At 49.0% G+C, this 19,445-nt stretch overlaps 1 protein-coding gene across 2 annotated transcripts in view; it reads left to right on the top strand.

Annotated features, from left to right (window-relative positions):
- Positions 1–18,975, top strand: part of LOC142243230 (uncharacterized) — a 255,092-nt gene extending 236,117 nt beyond the window's left edge. For both annotated transcript variants that reach the window (XM_075314907.1, XM_075314906.1), the window contains one exon: positions 18,401–18,975. The gene's annotated coding sequence lies outside the window, so the exon portion shown is untranslated. The remainder of the gene's footprint in view (positions 1–18,400) is intronic.
- Positions 18,976–19,445: the final 470 nt, after the last annotated feature.

Raw genomic sequence — 19,445 nt, 5'->3', positions numbered from 1 at the left:
TAGAATGAACAAATAGCCGTACAAGAATAGTTCTTTTTATGTTTTGCGCAGTTCACTATGTGGTAAGTGTGATAAAACAGATTTTCTTTTTCGCTCCTAATTGGGAGACCCAGACAGTGGGTGTATAGCTACTGCCTCTGGAGGCCGCACAAAGAACTACACTTAAAAGTGTAAGGCCCCTCCCCTTCTGGCTATACACCCTCCCGTAGGAGTAGAGATTCCTCAGTTTTAGCTTTGTGCGCAAGGAGGTCAGACACGCACGCATAGCTCCATTGTTTTTAGTCAGCAGCAGCTGCTGACTATGTCGGATGGAAGAAAAGAGGACACATATAGTGTCCCCAGCATGCTCCCTTCTCACCCCACTTATGTCGGAGGTGTTTGTAAGGTTGAGGTACCCATTGCGGGTACGGCGGCAGGAGCCCACATGCTGATTCCTTCCCCATCCCTTTTTACAGGGCTCTGGGTGAAGTGGGATTTACCGGTCTCCAGGCACAGAGACCGTGCTCCATCTACAGCCCCTGGAGAAGATGCTGGATGGAGCGGAGTACATCAGGGACATGGCCCTGCATCCTCAAGGTACTCTGTGTCCCCGTGTATCTGGCGCTCACACCGCAGCATGCTGGGTGTTGTAGTGCGCCGGGGGACATCAGCGCTGCGGCGCCTGTGCCATGGCCTCATTCAGCTTTGCTGAAGCAGGCACATTTATGGGAATAGGACGCGCCGGCCGCTGGGACTGCGGCGCGGCTGGCACTTGTAGTGCGCCGGGGACTTCAGCGCGGCCTGCGCTTTTACGGCGGCCGCGCTGATAACTACAGTCCCCGGCTTTTGCGGCCTGCTTCCTTTCGTTCCCGCCCCCACACCTGCCAGTCAGGAGAGGGGCGGGACGCTGCCCACGTCCAGAACTCGGTCGCGCCGGCCGCTCGAACAGCGGCGCGGCTGGCACTTGCGGTGCGCCGGGGACTTCAGCGCGGCCCGCGCTTTTACGGCGGCCGCGCTGATAACTCGAGTCCCCGGCTTTTGCGGCCTGCTTGCGTTCGTTCCCGCCCACAGACCTGCCAGTCAGGAGAGGGGCGGGACGCTGGCCAGGGCATCAGCGCTGAGGGCTGGAGTCGTTTTTACATACTCCAGCCCTCACAGTCAGCACAGAGGGGACACTGTTCCCGCACTTTTGTTTGGGAACTCCCACGGACCGCCCCTCTCCACAGTAGCCGGCAGCCATTCTTTCAGACACGCTGAGCTGCAGAGGGGAGCCGGGGAGACCCAGACAAGGCATTCAGCAGCCTCTTACCCGCTGTTCAGCGGGCGGTAAGCAGCCCTCTGGGCTCACCCCCTCTTGTGCTCGTAGTATTTTTAGTATTTTGTTGCTACAAATACTTGGTATTACATAGCGCTGGTCGCCCTTTGGCTATAGACTCTCTCATATGCAGAGAGCCAGCAGCATGTCGCCCGTGAAACGCAAGGGTGCCAAGGCACAGACATTGTATGCTTCCTGCACCGCATGTGGGACTTTTCTACCGGCAGGCTCCACGGACCCCCATTGTGTGCAGTGCTCGGCCCCTGCGGCGCTTGCACAGTCGGGACCTCTGCTGGACGTGACCCAGGGTGTACCACCTGTGAATGCTGTCCAGGTGACAGGAACTGAGTTTGCAGCTTTTGCTGACAGAATGTCTCTCACTATGTCACAAATTCTTGACACATTGCGAGCTAGGCCTGTACTTCAGACCACGGACACTGTGCATGTATTGCCCCCTGGTCCCCCTCAGCTCCTAGCTCCGGGACGGGCATCTACACCTCAGGGTGAAGACTCTGACTCGGACGATGGCCCCGGGCAGCCTAAGCGGGCTCGTTATGACGGGCCTTCACATTCATCTCAATGGTCTGGATCCCAGCGGGATGAATCTATGGGTGATGAGGCGGACTTAACTGATCAGGATTCTGATCCTGGGACCGCTCTCAATCTAGATACACCAGATGGTGACGCAATAGTTAATGATCTTATATTTAACATCAATAAGATGTTGAATATTTCCCCACCAGCTCCTCCTGTAGAGGAGTCAGCTTCGCAGCACGAGAGAATCCATTTCAGATACCCTAAGCGTACATTAAGCACTTTTCTGGACCACGCTGACTTCAGAGACGCAATCCAGAAACCCCACGCTTATCCTGAAAGGCGTTTTCCTAAACGACTTAAAGATACACGCTACCCTTTTCCCTCTGAAGTGGTCAAGGGTTGGACCCAGTGTCCAAAAGTGGATCCTCCAATTTCCAGGCTTGCAGCCAGATCCTTGGTTGCTGTTGAAGATGGAGCGGCACTTAAAGATGCCACTGACAGGCAGATGGAGCTCTGGCTGAAATCCATCTATGAAGCGATTGGAGCGTCATTAGCGCCTTCTTTTGCGGCCGTATGGGCACTCCAAGCTATCACGGCCGGGCTTGCGCGAGTCGACTCTGTCACACGTGCATTTGCCCCGCAGGTAGCACCATTGACCTCGCAAATGGCGGCATTCGCGTCGTACGCGATTAATGCTGTTCTTGACGCTACAAGCCGCACGGCAGTGGCGTCAGCCAACTCAGTTGTTTTGCGTAGGGCTCTGTGGTTGAGACATTGGAAAGCAGATTCTCATTCCAAGAAGTGCTTAACCAATTTGCCTTTTTCTCGTGACCGATTGTTTGGAGAGCGTTTGGATGAAATCATCAAACACTCCAAGGGTAAGGACTCTTCCTTACCGCAACACAGACAAAACAAGCCCCAACAGAGGAGGGGTCAGTCTGGTTATCGGTCCTTTCGAGGACAGGGCAGGTCCCAATTCGCCTCGTCAAAAAAGACTCAAAAGGACCAGAGACGTTCAAATTCTTGGAGGTCTCAGTCACGCCCAAAAAGACCAGCCGGAGGAACCGTTGCCAAAACGACGTCCTCCTGACTTGCGGTCTCCGATGCCCACACCCGCGGTCGGTGGGAGGCTGTCCCACTTTGGCGACATTTGGCTAGCAAATGTCAAAGACCGTTGGGTGAGAGATATTCTATCTCACGGGTACAGGATAGAGTTCGGTTCTCGTCCGCCAACTCGTTTCTTCAGAACTTCTCCACCACCAGACCGAGCCGATGCTCTGTTGCAGGCGGTGGCCGCTCTAAAGGCGGAAGGAGTGGTGACCTCCGTCCCTCTTCAGGAACAGGGTCACGGTTTTTACTCCAATCTGTTTGTGGTCCCAAAAAAGGACGGATCGTATCGTCCCGTCCTGGATCTGAAGTTGCTCAACAGACACGTAAAAGTCAGGAGGTTCCGGATGGAATCCCTACGCTCCGTCATAGCCTCAATGTCTCAGGGAGATTTTCTAGCATCAATAGACATCAAAGATGCGTATCTCCACGTGCCGATTGCACCAGAGCATCAGCGTTTCCTACGTTTCGTCATACACGACGAGCACCTACAGTTCGTAGCGTTACCCTTCGGTCTGGCAACAGCCCCCCGGGTCTTCACCAAAGTCATGGCAGCAGTAGTAGCTGTTCTGCACTCGCAGGGTCACTCGGTCATCCCGTACCTAGACGACCTGCTTATAAAGGCATCCTCTCAAGAAGCATGCCAACACAGTCTGAAGGTGGCGCTAGACACTCTCCAGACTTTCGGGTGGATTATCAACTTTCCAAAGTCTCATCTAACCCCGACCCAATCTCTGACTTATCTTGGCATGGAGTTTCATACTCTATCAGCGATAGTGAGGCTTCCACTGGACAAGCAGTGCTCGCTACGGACCGGAGTGCAATCTCTCCTTCAGAGCCAGTCGCACTCACTGAGGCGCCTCATGCATTTCCTAGGAAAGATGGTAGCAGCAATGGAGGCAGTCCCGTTCGCGCAGTTTCATCTGCGCCCTCTACAATGGGACATTCTACGCCAATGGGATGGGAAATCGACGTCCCTCGACAGGACTGTCTCCCTCTCTCAGACTGCCAAGGATTCTCTACGTTGGTGGCTTCTCCCCAACTCATTGTCACAGGGAAAGTCGTTCCTTCCCCCGTCCTGGGCAGTGGTCACGACAGATGCGAGCCTATCAGAGTGGGGAGCGGTGTTTCTCCACCACAGGGCTCAGGGGACGTGGACTCAGGAAGAGTCCACCTTGCAGATCAATGTTCTGGAAATCAGAGCAATCTACCTTGCCCTGCGAGCCTTCCAACAATGGCTGGAAGGCAAGCAGATTCGGATTCAGTCGGACAATTCCACGGCGGTGGCGTACATCAACCACCAAGGGGGAACACGCAGTCGCCAAGCTTTTCAAGAAGTCCAGCGGATTTTGACGTGGGTGGAAAGCAGAGCGTCCACCATATCTGCAGTTCACATCCCAGGCGTGGAAAACTGGGAAGCAGACTTTCTCAGTCGCCAGGGCATGGACGCAGGAGAATGGTCCCTTCACCCGGACGTGTTTCAACAGATCTGTTGCCGCTGGGGTCGCCGGACGTCGATCTGATGGCGTCACGGCACAACAACAAGGTCCCAGTTTTCATGGCACGGTCTCACGATCACCGAGCGGTGGCGGCAGACGCCTTGGTTCAGGATTGGTCGCAATTCCGACTCCCCTATGTGTTCCCACCTCTAGCATTGTTACCCAGAGTTCTCCGGAAAATCAAGTCCGACTGCCAGCGAGCCATACTCGTCGCTCCAAATTGGCCAAGAAGGTCGTGGTACCCGGATCTGTGGCATCTCACGGTAGGCCAACCGTGGGCACTACCAGACCGTCCAGATCTGCTGTCTCAAGGGCCGTTTTTCCATCTGAATTCTGCGGCCCTGAACCTGACTGTGTGGCCATTGAGTCCTGGATCCTAGCGGCCTCAGGTTTATCTCAGGGAGTTGTTGCCACAATGAGACAGGCTAGAAAACCATCCTCAGCTAAGATCTATCACAGGACGTGGAAGATATTCTTAGCGTGGTGCTTGGCTCAAGGGTTTTCTCCCTGGCCATTTGCATTGCCAATTTTTCTTTCCTTCCTGCAGTCTGGGTTGGAAAAAGGTTTGTCCCTTAGCTCGCTTAAGGGTCAAGTCTCCGCGTTATCCGTATTCTTTCAGAAGCGCTTGGCACAGCTTTCTAAAGTACGCACGTTTCTCCAAGGAGTTTGTCATATCGTTCCTCCTTACAGACGGCCATTGGAACCCTGGGATCTGAACAAGGTTCTCCTTGCTCTTCAAAAGCCGCCTTTCGAGCCTTTGAAAGAGGTTCCCCTTTCTCGGCTTTCACAAAAGGTAGTTTTTCTTGTAGCGGTCACGTCTCTTCGAAGAGTGTCCGAGCTGGCGGCGTTATCTTGCAAATCTCCCTTCCTGGTATTTCACCAAGACAAGGTGGTACTGCGTCCAATTCCAGAGTTTTCTCCCAAGGTGGTTTCTTCCTTTCATCTCAATCAGGATATCACTTTGCCATCTTTGTGTCCGCATCCAGTTCACCAATTTGAAAAAGGTTTACATCTGTTGGACCTGGTGAGAGCACTCAGGATTTACATTTCTCGCACGGCGCCTCTACGCCGTTCGGATGCGCTCTTTGTCCTAGTCGCTGGTCAGCATAAGGGATCGCAAGCTTCCAAATCCACCCTGGCGCGGTGGATCAAGGAACCAATTCTTCACACATACCGTTCTGCTGGGCTTCAGATTCCATCTGGACTGAAGGCCCATTCTACCAGAGCCGTTGGTGCGTCCTGGGCGTTGAGGCATCAGGCTACGGCTCAGCAAGTGTGCCAGGCGGCTACCTGGTCGAGTCTGCACACGTTTACCAAACACTATCAAGTGCATACCTACGCTTCGGCAGACGCCAGCCTAGGTAGACAGGTCCTTCAGGCGGCGGTGGCCCACCTGTAGGAAGAGGCTGTATGACAGCCCGTTCATGTGGTATCTTTTTACCCACCCAGGGACTGCTTTTGGACGTCCCACTGTCTGGGTCTCCCAATTAGGAGCGAAAAAGAAGAAGGGAATTTTGTTTACTTACCGTAAATTCCTTTTCTTCTAGCTCCAATTGGGAGACCCAGCACCCGCCCTATCTGTTTTTAGGGTTTCGTTTTTTCGGGTGCACATGTTGTTCACGTTGTTTCTTAAGTTCTCCGATCTAGTTATCGGATTGAATTTGTTTTTGAAACTGTTATTGGCTTTCCTCCTTCTTGCTTTGGTACTAAAACTGAGGAATCTCTACTCCTACGGGAGGGTGTATAGCCAGAAGGGGAGGGGCCTTACACTTTTAAGTGTAGTTCTTTGTGCGGCCTCCAGAGGCAGTAGCTATACACCCACTGTCTGGGTCTCCCAATTGGAGCTAGAAGAAAAGGAATTTACGGTAAGTAAACAAAATTCCCTTCTTATTGTTCAGGTCAATACGGTTACAGCAATTTCATATTTATATAACTTTTTTTATTCTTTGTACTTTTACATACTAAAACAAAACTTTACCACCATTAATTTGTTTTTGCATTGTCATATTCTGAGAGCTGTAACTTTTATTTTTTTTCTGAATGAGCCATATTGGGGCATGTTTTTTGCTGAACGGTTTGAAGTTCTCATTCATATCATTTTTTTTTTTTTTTTTTATTTAACCAATCCGTTTTTATTGAAATTTTTCAAGAGAAGAATATATAACATGCATACAGAAAAGAGAAGAGAGTATTTGCCACTACAGTTTGCCTAGGTGGGCCACTGCCCTTGGTACATATATAGCCCTCATAATACACTTTCAGACCAATATATACTTTTATTTAGGGTTTGCTAGTTTATCTGCTCTCTCTCTTGGTCTCCCAGACCCTTGTGACAGTTTCGTATTTACATGTTGCAGTAGTTTTATTTCTGTATTTGCATAGCTAAGCCCATCGATCTATATGTTATACCATACTAGAAAGCGGCTATGTTAGAGTGTGTGTCAATAGCAGAGTAGAGATAAAAAAGAGAAAATAGCAGAGTAGAGAGGACGGGTGGGGAAAACATTCACAAGGGGACTAGGGAGGGAGGTAAAAGGGGAGTTATAAGTGCGCTGTCACTGGAACAGATCCCGGAAGGCAGGGGACTCCTTGAACATGATCCACGGCTGCCAGAGTGTGATAAACTTCTCGTTGGTGCCCGTAACCCAAGATGAAAGTTGTTCCATATGGCACAAATGAGATAGCTCCGCTTGCCATTCCCCCATGCCAGGGGTCACTGTGGACCTCCAGTGTCTTGGGATGACTGCTCTGGCCGCAATCAAAAAGAACCGCAAAAGGCACTTCTCTTGACGCCCCAATGAGCCGGGTAGAATAGAAAGAAGAGCAATCTTTATGGAGGGAGCTATGTTTTCTCCTGTCATTTGGTTGTAGATTGTAAAAACCTGAATCCAGAAATTGGATATTCTGTTACATCCCCACCAAATGTGTGATAACGTGCCACTACCCAAGCCGCAGCGCCAGCACTCCTCTGGGACCGAGGGGAAGGCTCTATGCAGGTTAGCCGGACATTGGTACCATCTTGCCAATAACTTGTAACTCTTTTCCTGGGCATTGCATGCTACTGAGATCTTGTGGGAAAACACGTACGCTTTTTGATTTTCATCATCGGAGAGGTTGAAGCCTAATTCCGCTTCCCATCTTCTAATATGGCTAGGATCCCCAGAGTGAAGGTTTCTGTTCATCATGCCGCTAATGAGGGAGATCTGGTGTGACGGAGGCGAACCCCGCAAAAATATACGTTCAAACTGGGTGGGCATGCCCGGGGAGGGGGGCCGCCCCCCTTTCAGCCAGGATTTCACAAAGGAGCGAAGTTGAATATATTCGAGCCACCTCAATCGTCTCCCCGGGAATGCAGCCTGTAGGTCTACAAAAGAGGGCAAGTCATTGTCCTGTAGGATCTGCCCCAGTCTGATGTCTGATCTCCTTTGCCATCCAAGAAATCTCTCCGCCGTGTACCCTGGGGGGAAGCCCGGATTGCCGAACAAAGGTGCCAGGGGAGTGGGCGAGCTAATCAGGCCACCTTTCATCTTTATGGCCTCCCATGCCTCTGTCGCTTTGAGCAATATTCCGTTTGGCTCCACCTGCCTCCTTATGTCTATTTCTTTTGGCATCAGCCAGGTAAGTGAACCAAGTGGAACCGGGGTATAAAGCTGTTCCAAAGTCACCCACTGCTTGGTCTCTCGGTGGAATTGCCAGTCTACCAGTCTGGCCACTAGAGCAGCACGATGATAGGTACGCAAGTCCGGCAAACCGGCCCCCCCCCCCCCTCTGTTTGGGCCTGGTCAAAGTCTGATAGCTTATCCTTGGTTTTCCCCCTTTCCATACGAAGCGTACCAATGCGGACCTCAGTGTCTTGAAGAAGGCCGGAGGGGGGTTTATAGGTATTGTCTGAAAAATGTAGAGGAATCGTGGTAATATATCCATTTTAAAAGCGTTTATGTGCCCGAACCACGAAAGGGGCCGTTTGTTGTATTCTTCCATGTCCTTTAGGGTTCTATTTAACAAGGGTTGGTAGTTTAAGGAATAAAGCATCCCCAAATTGGATGGAATCGATACCCCTAGATATTTTATCGAAGATGTCTGCCATCGAAACGGGAATTTTTCTTTTAATATGGAAACTTCTTCTGTTTTAAGGGAGATGTTTAATGCCTCTGTTTTGGAGTAGTTTATTTTAAAATTGCTCAGATTTCCGAATCGCTCGAATTCTTTTAGTAGGGAAGGGAAGGTGATCAGAGGTTGGGATGTGTAGAGCATGAGATCATCCGCATACATAGCTGTCTTAAATTCCCTATCTCCGAGGTTCAGACCGTGTACACTGGGTTTCTGTCTAATGGATACCGCAAGGTGCTCCATAACAATGATATACAAGAGAGGGGATAGAGGGCATCCCTGGCGGGTACCGTTTCTAATTTCCACCAGGTCAGAGAGGGCCCCGTTAACCCGGACTCTGGCCGATGGTCTGGAGTATAATGCCATTATCTTGCTCACAAAGTTCGGGCCTATACCAATCTGCTTTAATGCTGAGTTCATGAATCCCCAGTGTACCCGGTCAAAAGCCTTTTCTGCGTCTATTGAAAGAAGCCCTAGGGGCTCTCCTCTCGACGTCGCTCTGGCTATTAGGTGTATTGTCTTGTTCACATTGTCTCGGGCCTCCCTACCCTGCACGAACCCAACTGATCTGTGTGTATTATGGATGGCAATAGAGGCGCCAACCGGTTGGCCAATACTTTCGCGAAGACTTTTACGTCAATATTTCTGATCGGTTTTTTTTATTCATTTTTTTGTGGGTCAGCATGATGAAAAAGCAACATTTTTGGCATGTTTCTTAGTAATTTATTTTTTTTTTTGTGTTCACCATATGGAATAAATAACATAACACTTTTATAGATCTGGTCATTCTAGATGCTCTGCTGCCAATTATGTGTACTTTTTTATTATTAACACATTATGGGGATTTTTGTGCTCTTTAGATTTTTTACTTTTTTAGACATTTTATTTCACTTTTTTTCCCCACTTCGTCCCACTGTAGAACATGAATATTTTTTGCTCTGATCACTTGTGTACAGCAGTGTAGGAGACCTGTCAGTGATTCACTTACTGTGTCTGTAAGACCCTGCTTATAGCTGGATCTTTCAGGTCACCGTATTCTGGGGTCATCAGATAACCTCAGAGTACTATGGCAACGATCAGTACCCGCCATTACCATTGCCAGGATGGGGGGCAGGTGATTCTGCCAAACATGGTCTTTTATCCCCTTTTTAACCTCTTTGATACCGCTGTCACGATGGACAGCGGTATATAATGCGTTACTTAGGCCCGATCAGTTCCAAAACCAGTCAAAGCCCTTGGCTGTGGGTGTCAGCTGTCATATACGCTGTCACGCATGCTATTTTTGCCCACGGGCGGCACAAATCTTATTCCTTACCGCAGTTTTAAATTGCGTTTGTGGTCGTGAAGGGGTTAATTGTGCTCTCATATACTCCTCCATATTCATGATATGTATAGCGCCACCACTGATTAGCAGCTCCTAGTGAAACAAAAAATGTGCATTGATTATTTTTTTTTATATTAAAAAGAAAAAAATCTTGCACTCATCATAAACTGTATGTTAAGAGGTAATGCTCCACGTTGTCTATTGCCCAATGGTTTGGGGCCCAAAGCTATACACTTATTAACCCCTTCAGCCCCCAGCCTGTTTTCACCTTAAAGACCCGGCCATTTTTTGCAATTTTGACCAGTGTCACTTTGACAGGTTATAACTCTGGAACACTTCAACGGATCCTGGCGATTCTGAGATTGTTTTTTCGTGACATATTGTACTTCATGTCAGTGGTAAATTTAGGCCGATATGTTTTGCGTTTATTTGTGAAAATTTTGGAAATTTGGCGAAAATTTTGAAAATTTTGCAATTTTCAAAATTTGAAATTTTATGCCCATAAATCTGAGAGATATGTCACACAAAAAAGTTACTAAATAACATTTCCCACATGTCTACTTTACACCAGCGCAATTTTTGAAAAAAAAAAAAAATTCCGTTAGGAAGTTAAAAGGGTTCAAAGTTCATCACCAATTTCTCATTTTTCCAACAAAATTTACAAAAAAAAATTTTTTAGGTACCACATCACATTTGGAGTGATTTGAGAAACCTAGGCGACAGAAAATACCCAAAAGTGACCCAATTCTAAAATCTGCAACCCTCACTCTGCTCAAAACCACATCCAAGAAGTTTATTAACCCTTTAGGAGCTTCACAGCAACCAAAGCAATGTAGACGAAAAAATGAAAATTTTACTTTTTTAACACAAAAATGTTACTTTAGCCATAAAAATTAGTATTTTCACAAGGGTATCGGGAAAAATGCATCATAAAATGTATCGTGCATTTTCTCCTGAGTACGCAGATACCCCATATGTGGTGGAAATCAAATGTTTGGGCACACAGCAGGACTCGGAAGGCAAGGAGCGCCATTTGAATTTTTGAGTGCAAAATTAGCTGCACTCATTAGCGGACGCCATGTCGGGTTTGAAGACTCCTCGAGGTGCCTAAACAATGGAGCTCCCCCATAAGTGACCCCATTTTGGAAACTAGAGCCCTCAAATATTTTTTCTAGATGTTTGATGTGCACTTTGAACCCCTGGGGGCTTCACAGAAATTTATAACGTTGAGCCGTGAAAAGAAAAAAATTTTTTTTTACCACAAAACTGTTGCTTCAACCAGGTAGCTTTTTTATCACAAGGGTATCAGGAAAAAATGCACCATAAAATGTATTGTGCATTTTCTCCTGAGTACGCAGATACCCCATATGTGGTGGAAATCAAATGTTTGGGCGCACGGCAGGACTCGGAAGGCAAGCAGCGCCATTTCACAGCAAAATTGGTTGGAATTATTAGCGGACGCTATGTTGCGTTTGGAGACCCCCTGAAGTGCCTAAACAATGGAGCTCCCCCACAATTGACCCCATTTTGGAAACTAGACCCCTCATGGAATTTATCTAGCTGTTTAGGGAGCACTTTGAACCCCTGGAGGCTTCACAAACGTTTGTAATGTTGAGCCATGAAAATATTTTATTTTTTTTACCACAAAATTGTTTTTTCAAACAGGTAGCTTTTTTTTCCACAAGGGTATCAGGAAAAAATGCACCATAAAATGTATTGTGCAATTTCTCCTGAGTACGACGATACCTCATATGTGGTGGAAATCAATTGTTTGGGCGTACGGCGGGGCTCAGAAGAGAAGGAGCGCCATTTCACAGTAAAATTGATTGGAATTATTAGCAGACGCCATGTTTCATTTGGAGACCCCCTGAGGTGCCTAAACAATGGAGCTCCCCCACATGTGATCCCATTTTGGAAACTAGACCCCCCCCCCCATACAAAAAAAATTAGTTTGGCGAAATAAAAAATACAGACATCAGTAGAGAAAAAAAAAAAATGAGCGCCTGCCAAGACCAGTGCCAAACGTGAGAGCAATGCACGAGTCTCGCATCGCATCATCCACTGCAGTCTGGAAGCGAGCAACTGCGCTGGATAATGCGATGCGAGAGGGCGGGGCGGCAGATGAGAAAGGGCGCAGCGGATGGAAGATGGGAAAGGGCGCAGCGGGTGGAGGAGCGGCAGAGGATGGGAAAGGGCGCAGCGGATGGATGATGGGAAATGGCGCAGCGGATGGAAGATGGGAAAGGGCGCAGCGGGTGGAGGAGCGGCAGAGGATGGGAAAGGGCGCAGCGGATGGATGATGGGAAATGGCGCAGCGGATGGAGGAGCGGCAGAGGATGGGGGGGGAGGTGAGATGGGGATACCTACCTTACAGGATGGATCTAGGCAGCAGGATCACAGCAGACAGAAGAGGCAGCAGATCGAGGAGGGTGAGAGGGGGCAGTAGATGGAAAATGGGAGAGAGCAGGCAGCAGATCGGGGAGGGGGGCAGAGTCTGATGGGAGAGAGAGATGGCACATGGAGGAGGGGGGGCCCCCGGGGGGAGGGTGGCTTGCAGCACATGTAGGGGGAGGGTGGCTTGCAGCACATGTGGGGGGAGGGTGGCTGGCTTGCAGCACATGTGGGGGAAGGGTGGCTGGCTTGCAGCACATGTGGGGGGAGGGTGGCTGGCTTGCAGCACATGTGGGGGGAGGGTGGCTGAAGCCAGCCACCCTCCCCCCACATGTGCTGCAAGCCAGCCACCCTCCCCCCACATGTGCTGCAAGCCAGCCACCCTTCCCCCACATGTGCTGCAAGCCAGCCACCCTCCCCCCACATGTGCTGCAAGCCACCCTCCCCCTACATGTGCTGCAAGCCACCCTCCCCCCACATGTGCTGCAAGCCACCCTCCCCCTACATGTGCTGCAAGCCACCCTCCCCCCACATGTGCTGCAAGCCAGCCACCCTTCCCCCACATGTGCTGCAAGCCAGCCACCCTCCCCCCACATGTGCTGCAAGCCACCCTCCCCCCACGTGGGGGGAGGGTGGCTTGCAGCACTTGTGGGGTTAGGGTGGATTGCAGCACATGAGGGGGGAGGGTGGGTGGCTTGCAGCACATGTGGGGGAAGGGTGGCTGGCTTGCAGCACATGTGGGGGGAGGGTGGCTTGCAGCACATGTGGGGGGAGGGTGGCTGAAGCCAGCCACCCTCCCCCCACATGTGCTGCAAGCCAGCCACCCTCCCCCCACATGTGCTGCAAGCCAGCCACCCTCCCCCCACATGTGCTGCAAGCCACCCTCCCCCCACATGTGCTGCAAGCCACCCTCCCCCCACATGTGCTGCAAGCCAGCCACCCTTCCCCCACATGTGCTGCAAGCCACCCACCCTCCCCCCTCATGTGCTGCAAGCCACCCTAACCCCACAAGTGCTGCAAGCCACCCTCCCCCCACGTGGGGGGAGGGTGGCTTGCAGCACATGTGGGGGGAGGGTGGCTGGCTTGCAGCACATGTGGGGGGAGGGTGGCTTGCAGCACATGTGCTGCAAGCCAGCCACCCTCCCCCCACATGTGCTGCAAGCCACCCTCCCCCCACGTGGGGGGAGGGTGGCTTGCAGCACATGGAGGGATAGGAGGTGTGGCGATGGAGAAGGGGCAGCCGATGAAGGAGGCGGCGGCGGCCGCCGATCGGGAACAGTGGGGGCCGATTCGGGGGCAGCAGCGGCTGAAAAAGGTGAGTGCGACGGCGGCGGGGACAGTGGCGAGCATGGCGGCGGGGACAGCGGTGGAGCGGGAGCAGCGGCGGGGCGATCGGAGACAGCGGCGGAGCGGGAGCATGGCGCCGGGGCGATCGGAGACAGCGGCGGAGCGGGAGCATGGCGCCGGGGCGATCGGAGACAGCGGCGGAGCGGGAGCATGGCGCCGGGGCGATCGGCGACAGCGGCGGAGCGGGAGCATGGCGCCGGGGCGATCGGCGACAGCGGCGGAGCGGGAGCATGGCGCCGGGGCGATCGGCGACAGCGGCGGAGTGGGAGCATGGCGCCGGGGCGATCGGAGACAGCGGCGGGAACAGCGGTGGAGCGGGAGCATGGCGCGGCGATCGGAGACAGCGGCGGTGGAGCGGGAGCATGGCGGGGGGATCGGAGACAGCGGCGGGGACAGCAGTGGAGCGGGAGCATGGCGCCGGGGCGATCGGAGACAGCGGCGGAGCGGGAGCATGGCGCCGGGGCGATCGGCGACAGCGGCGGAGTGGGAGCATGGCGCCGGGGCGATCGGAGACAGCGGCGGAGACAGCGGCGGGAACAGCGGTGGAGCGGGAGCATGGCGCAGCGATCGGAGACAGCGGCGGTGGAGCGGGAGCATGGCGGGGGGATCTGAGACAGCGGCGGGGACAGCGGTGGAGCGGGAGCATGGCGCAGGGGCGATCGGAGACAGCGGCGGGGACAGCGGTGGATCGGGAGCAGCGGCGGGGCGATCGGAGACAGCGGCGGGGCGGGCGGCGGGGACAGGGGCGGGTGGCGGGGACAGCAACTTACCGCTTTCCTCGGCTTCCAGGGACGGTCACAGGCCGCAGATCCACATTGATTGGAGAGAGCGGTCACAAGACCGGTCTCTCCAATCAGAGCTGGGGGCGGGTGAAGCATCGATCACCCAGCTCCAGCCAATGGCCAGTGCTACAGCAGCACTGATCAGGGCTGGATTTCAATGTTCCAGCCATTTTCAATGGCTGGAACATTACAGTGGCTGTAATTGGCTGAGCGGCGTTCGTCAGCCAATCACAGCCTCTGTAGGTTCGGGGAGGAGGCACCACCCCTCCTGAGGTCAGGCAGAGGTCCCCTCCTTCCCGAATCCACCGTTTAAGTAAACAAATTTCACTCCCCGGGGCTCCGGGACCGCGATTTCGCCAGGACGTACTGAGTACGTCATGGGTCGTTTAGCACCATGTCACCATGACGTACTCAGTACGTCCAAGGTCGTTAAGGGGTTAAATGATAAAAAGGACAGAACCCAAACAATCATCAAAATGTCTCAAAACCTCTCTGCAAAACGTTCAAGAAGCCCATGTTTTTATGAAGTAAGGTTGCAAAAGCCAATCAAATCGTGCACTGAGTATTTCATTTAGAGACCCACTGCTAGAGATGTTGGATTTTAACCCCTTCATGCCATATGACATACTGGTATGCTATAGGTTGTGTACCAGTTCTCCTGACATGTTTCTTTGCACGTGTTGGCTGCTCTGATGAGCAGACATGTGACTCCCAACAGTCATGGGTGGATCTCCTATTAACTACGAGGGGCTGCTAAGTCCTTGGCTTTACCCAGAAAGAAACGAGATAGGATGATGAAACTTTACATTTATTCCACATACTCTCCACTGATGTCCTCACACTTATTACATCGGTATTCCTAGTTCTGTAAACATGGTGAAAAAAAGGATTTTGGTTGTGCCTCAAACCAGGCATCCGTAGCAGCCATGGCATCAGAAATGGTGTGAAATTTGGTACCCCTGAGGTATTTCTTCAGGTTTGGAAACAGATGATAGTCAGAGGGATCTAGATCTGGTGCATAAGGTGGGTCGTTAACCAGCTGGAAGCCCAGCTCTGACAGTTTTGCTGTAGTCGCTTGTGCAGTGTGAGTGGAGGCGTTGTCTTGCAGGAACAAGATTCCTTTGGACAGCTTGCCACGCCTTTTGGCCTTCAGAGCTGTCTTCAATTGGTCCAGAAGTTTAATGTGATACCTTGCATTGATGGTGGAAGGTAGTCCACGAGCATCACACGCTCCTTATCCCAGATCAGACGTCATCACCTTACTCATCAGCAGCCCCTCATAGTTAAATCCCACTGTTAATCTCAGGCAGCGGGATTTAACGTGCTCTTCAGGGGAGTGCGTCATTCCCCACTCCCAACAGTGGAACCATTGCTTGATTTTGGTCCCTGATGGGTTATCATGACAGCCAGGGGCCAGCTGATGTCCCCTGTCTTTCATGACGTAGTTCCTGTTAACGCTGGCTGAGGGCATTTGTGCTGTAGCCTTCCTCTGTATAGCACATGCAATTGGAAGATTAACAGCTTGAAGTCCCCTAAGGGGACTAGTAAAAACAAAAAGTGGGGAAAAGTTTTTAAATATATGAAAAAAAAACAAGTTCAAATCACCCCATTTTGCCCCATTGAAAATAAAACAATGAAAAAAATACACATTTGATATTGCTGCATTCAGAAATGTCCATTCTATCAAAATAAACAGCTTAATGAAAAAAAGAATTAGGCTAGAATTACATTTTTTTTTGCCGCAGCAAAATTGCAATAAAGTGCAATAAGAGGTGATCAAAACATCGCATTTACCTAAAAATGGTATTTGTAAAAAACGTCAGCAGAGAGCACCAAAAATAAGCAATCACCGAGCCCCAGATCCCTGTAATGTACTGTTTGGTAACTCTGAATTCAAAGTTACCTGGGGAATCTTATTTTTCCAGGTCAGTTTTACCATATAGTGACCATGTTAAATAACAAACAAAAAACAACTGTGGAATTGCACTTGGAATTATCTTCCTTTTTTCCAGGACACTTCGAAGGGCTGCTGATAAGTCTTTGGCTTTACCCAGAAAGAAACGAGATAGGATGATGAAACTTTACATTTATTCCACATACTCTCCACTGATGTCAACACACTTTATACATCGGTATTGCAAGTTCTGTAAGCTTAACAAAAAGAGAGATTTTAGTTGTGCCTCAAACCAGGCATCCGTAGCAGCCATGGCATCAGAAATGGTGTGAAATTTAGTACCCTTGAGCTGTTTCTTCAGGTTTGGAAACAGATGTTAGTCGGAGGGAGCTGGATAAGGTGGATGGGCAATCAGCTGGAAGCCCAGCTCTGCCAGTTTTGCTATGGTCGCTTGTGCCATGTGAGCGGAGGCATTATGTTGCAGGAACAAGATTCCTTTAGATAGCTTGCTGCACCTTTTGGCCTCCAGAGCTGCCTTCAATTGGTCCAAAAGTTCAATGTAATACCTTGCATTGATGGTGGAACCCTTTTGAAGGTAGTCCACTAGCAGCACGCCCTCATCCTAAAACACACCATCACCTTAGTGGCTGATTTTTGCACCCTGAACTACTTTGGACGAGGAGAATCACTATGCCTCCACTCTTTTGACTGCTCCTTGTTTTCAGGGTTATACAAATTAAATCCAGGTCTCATTCATAGTGACCAGTTGATCCAGGAAGTTCTTATCAGTCCGGAAACGCTGACAGATGGACTGGGAAGTTTTCACTCTCACGCTTCTCTGATCAGTTGTCAAATATTTGGGGACCCACTTTGCAGATAGCTTCCTCATGTCCAAATGTTCATGGATAATGACACAAACACGTTCACGGTAAATCCCCATGATGTCTGCTAATGCTTTAGCTGAAATTCGTCGTTTCTCCACTATGAGGTTGTGCACAGCATCGACGATCTCCGAAACAACCACCACTCTGTCGTCCAGGACGTTCCTCATCATTGGTGATGAAGTGGCCCATTTTAAATTTGGCAACCCAGTTTTTAACTGTGGGATATGAAGATCATTGATCCCCCCCAATGTCTGTGACAGATCACTTTGAATATTCTACATGGGCATTCCTGGCACAAACAAGAATTTTATCACTCCTCTGTTCTCAGTTGCTGCGAATATCACATTAGACTCCGCCATTTTATTTTTCCGCGTTCATAGAACACTGTTACCATAAGCAACAAACACGAAATTTTGAAAACACATATTAGACACTTAAGGGTTTTCATGTGATGTAATATTCGTTACCATAGAAACAAAAATGATCATAAAGCCAAAGACTTATCAGCAGCCCCTCGTATAAGGTAAAATTCATGATTTCTTAAAAAAGTACAACTCATGCAACAAAAATGAAGCCCTCATATGGAAAAATTATAAAAGTTAACTCTTTGAAGAAGGGGAGAAAAAAAAACAAAATAGCCCGGTGGTGAAAGATTCCACTTCCCTTAACCCGATCATGTATCTTAGGTAGGCCATAGTAAATTGGCATCACAAGAAATTCAGTTGAGGTGTTTGACATTATCTTTACTCAAAAACCCTAATTATAAACCTCTTTGCCCTACCTACTTTCACAGTTATCCTGGAGCATTCACTTTTGCAGCAGAATATGTCTGTCTCTATTTCCTCCATCCTCCACTTTCCTTTCCATTGGCTTATATAAACCGCAAATATCTCTTGTCTTAATCATATTTGTATCTGTCAATTGTGACTGAACAGTTTCTGCTCTTTACTTCTACCCTTGTTTTAGGGGGAAAAAAAGTGATCACGATTACTCTTTAAAATGTGCACTGCAAGTCCGTTTCCTATGCTGATTTCTCTCTGCCGCATGCAGCGGAGAATTGGAACAATCTCATCCACTTTACTGTTATCCGCATGGATTTGCAAGTGGAGAATTCTTTGCAATTAATTATTTCTGTTGCTGTGTTTGTTGTATTTAAAATTTGGCTATCACAATTTATGCTAATGAATGAAGGTTTGGCTAAATGCTGATCATTTTTTTTATTTTTTCACAGCTATTACGAATTGCCATGGACAACCACTGGACGATAAGCTGATGTACATTATCTTCATGAACAGTCCTGACTGCTGTCTGTCCACAAAGCGAGGAGTTTTATTTCTTAAGCAAATTAATTTTTGCATAGTTTTACGTAAAAAATATTTAAACTGTTTAAAATGGCTCACATTTTCCTGCAGTTTTACTTTAATGAATAGTCCTGTTGGCAGGCTAGGCATATGTAGTATTTGGAAGTAGATGATAACACAGTATGTTTTTGCTGTGCACAAAAAAATATGTACAGTCAATAATGTGTGTTTTGTTGTAACCTCCTACTGTGATTCTTGTTTTATGTAAGGTATTTTGTTATGGTTCTTTTGCTTTGCCTTTCAACTTTATGACGTAGATGGTGTATATTCCCGTTTTTTTTTTTTTCTTTATTTGAATTTGATATACATCATTAAAATAAAAGCTGAAGTGGAGGGAAACATTTGTTTGTTTTTTAGATTCTTAATATTTAAGAAGCATGGAACATAACAATGAGAAAATCTGCTTGCATTTCCAATAAACACTTCTTTAACAGTCTCTACACAATGGATTTTCTACTTTGTCTTGTTGGCATTTGCTTAGCTTCTAGAAATTGTAAGCGCTTAAAGGAATAAGAAAAGTCTTCACTTTTACATTCACACTCTTCACACAAAAAAAAAATCTTAATTGATTTGAGGTGGAGCATTGTTTAAGAGCTTTAAAGCCTGTGAAGAACAATTCTGAGATTTTCTTTTGTCTTGATGCACTGTCCTTAAATAGGACTTTTCACCAGTTTGAGCATGTTAAACTGTCGACATCATGGAAGAGTGGCTGCAGAGCTGAGTGAAACAGTTTTTAGTTTCTTAATTTGTCCTCTCCTTTTTGGAGATATTAGCTTGTGTTGAGGTGAGACTACAATGGGTCTCTTATGGTCTGACTGCCATGTTCAGATTATAATGTCATGTGTGCACTTAGAGAATTAAATAACGGACTACGAGTCAGTTATGTCTTCTCTCATGACCAAAGCCAGTGATTCT

The sequence above is a fragment of the Anomaloglossus baeobatrachus genome, chromosome 6 (assembly GCF_048569485.1).
Source record: "Anomaloglossus baeobatrachus isolate aAnoBae1 chromosome 6, aAnoBae1.hap1, whole genome shotgun sequence".
In the NCBI taxonomy this organism is placed as follows: Eukaryota; Metazoa; Chordata; class Amphibia; order Anura; family Aromobatidae; genus Anomaloglossus; species Anomaloglossus baeobatrachus.
This window is presented reverse-complemented; position numbering and strand designations above follow the sequence as displayed.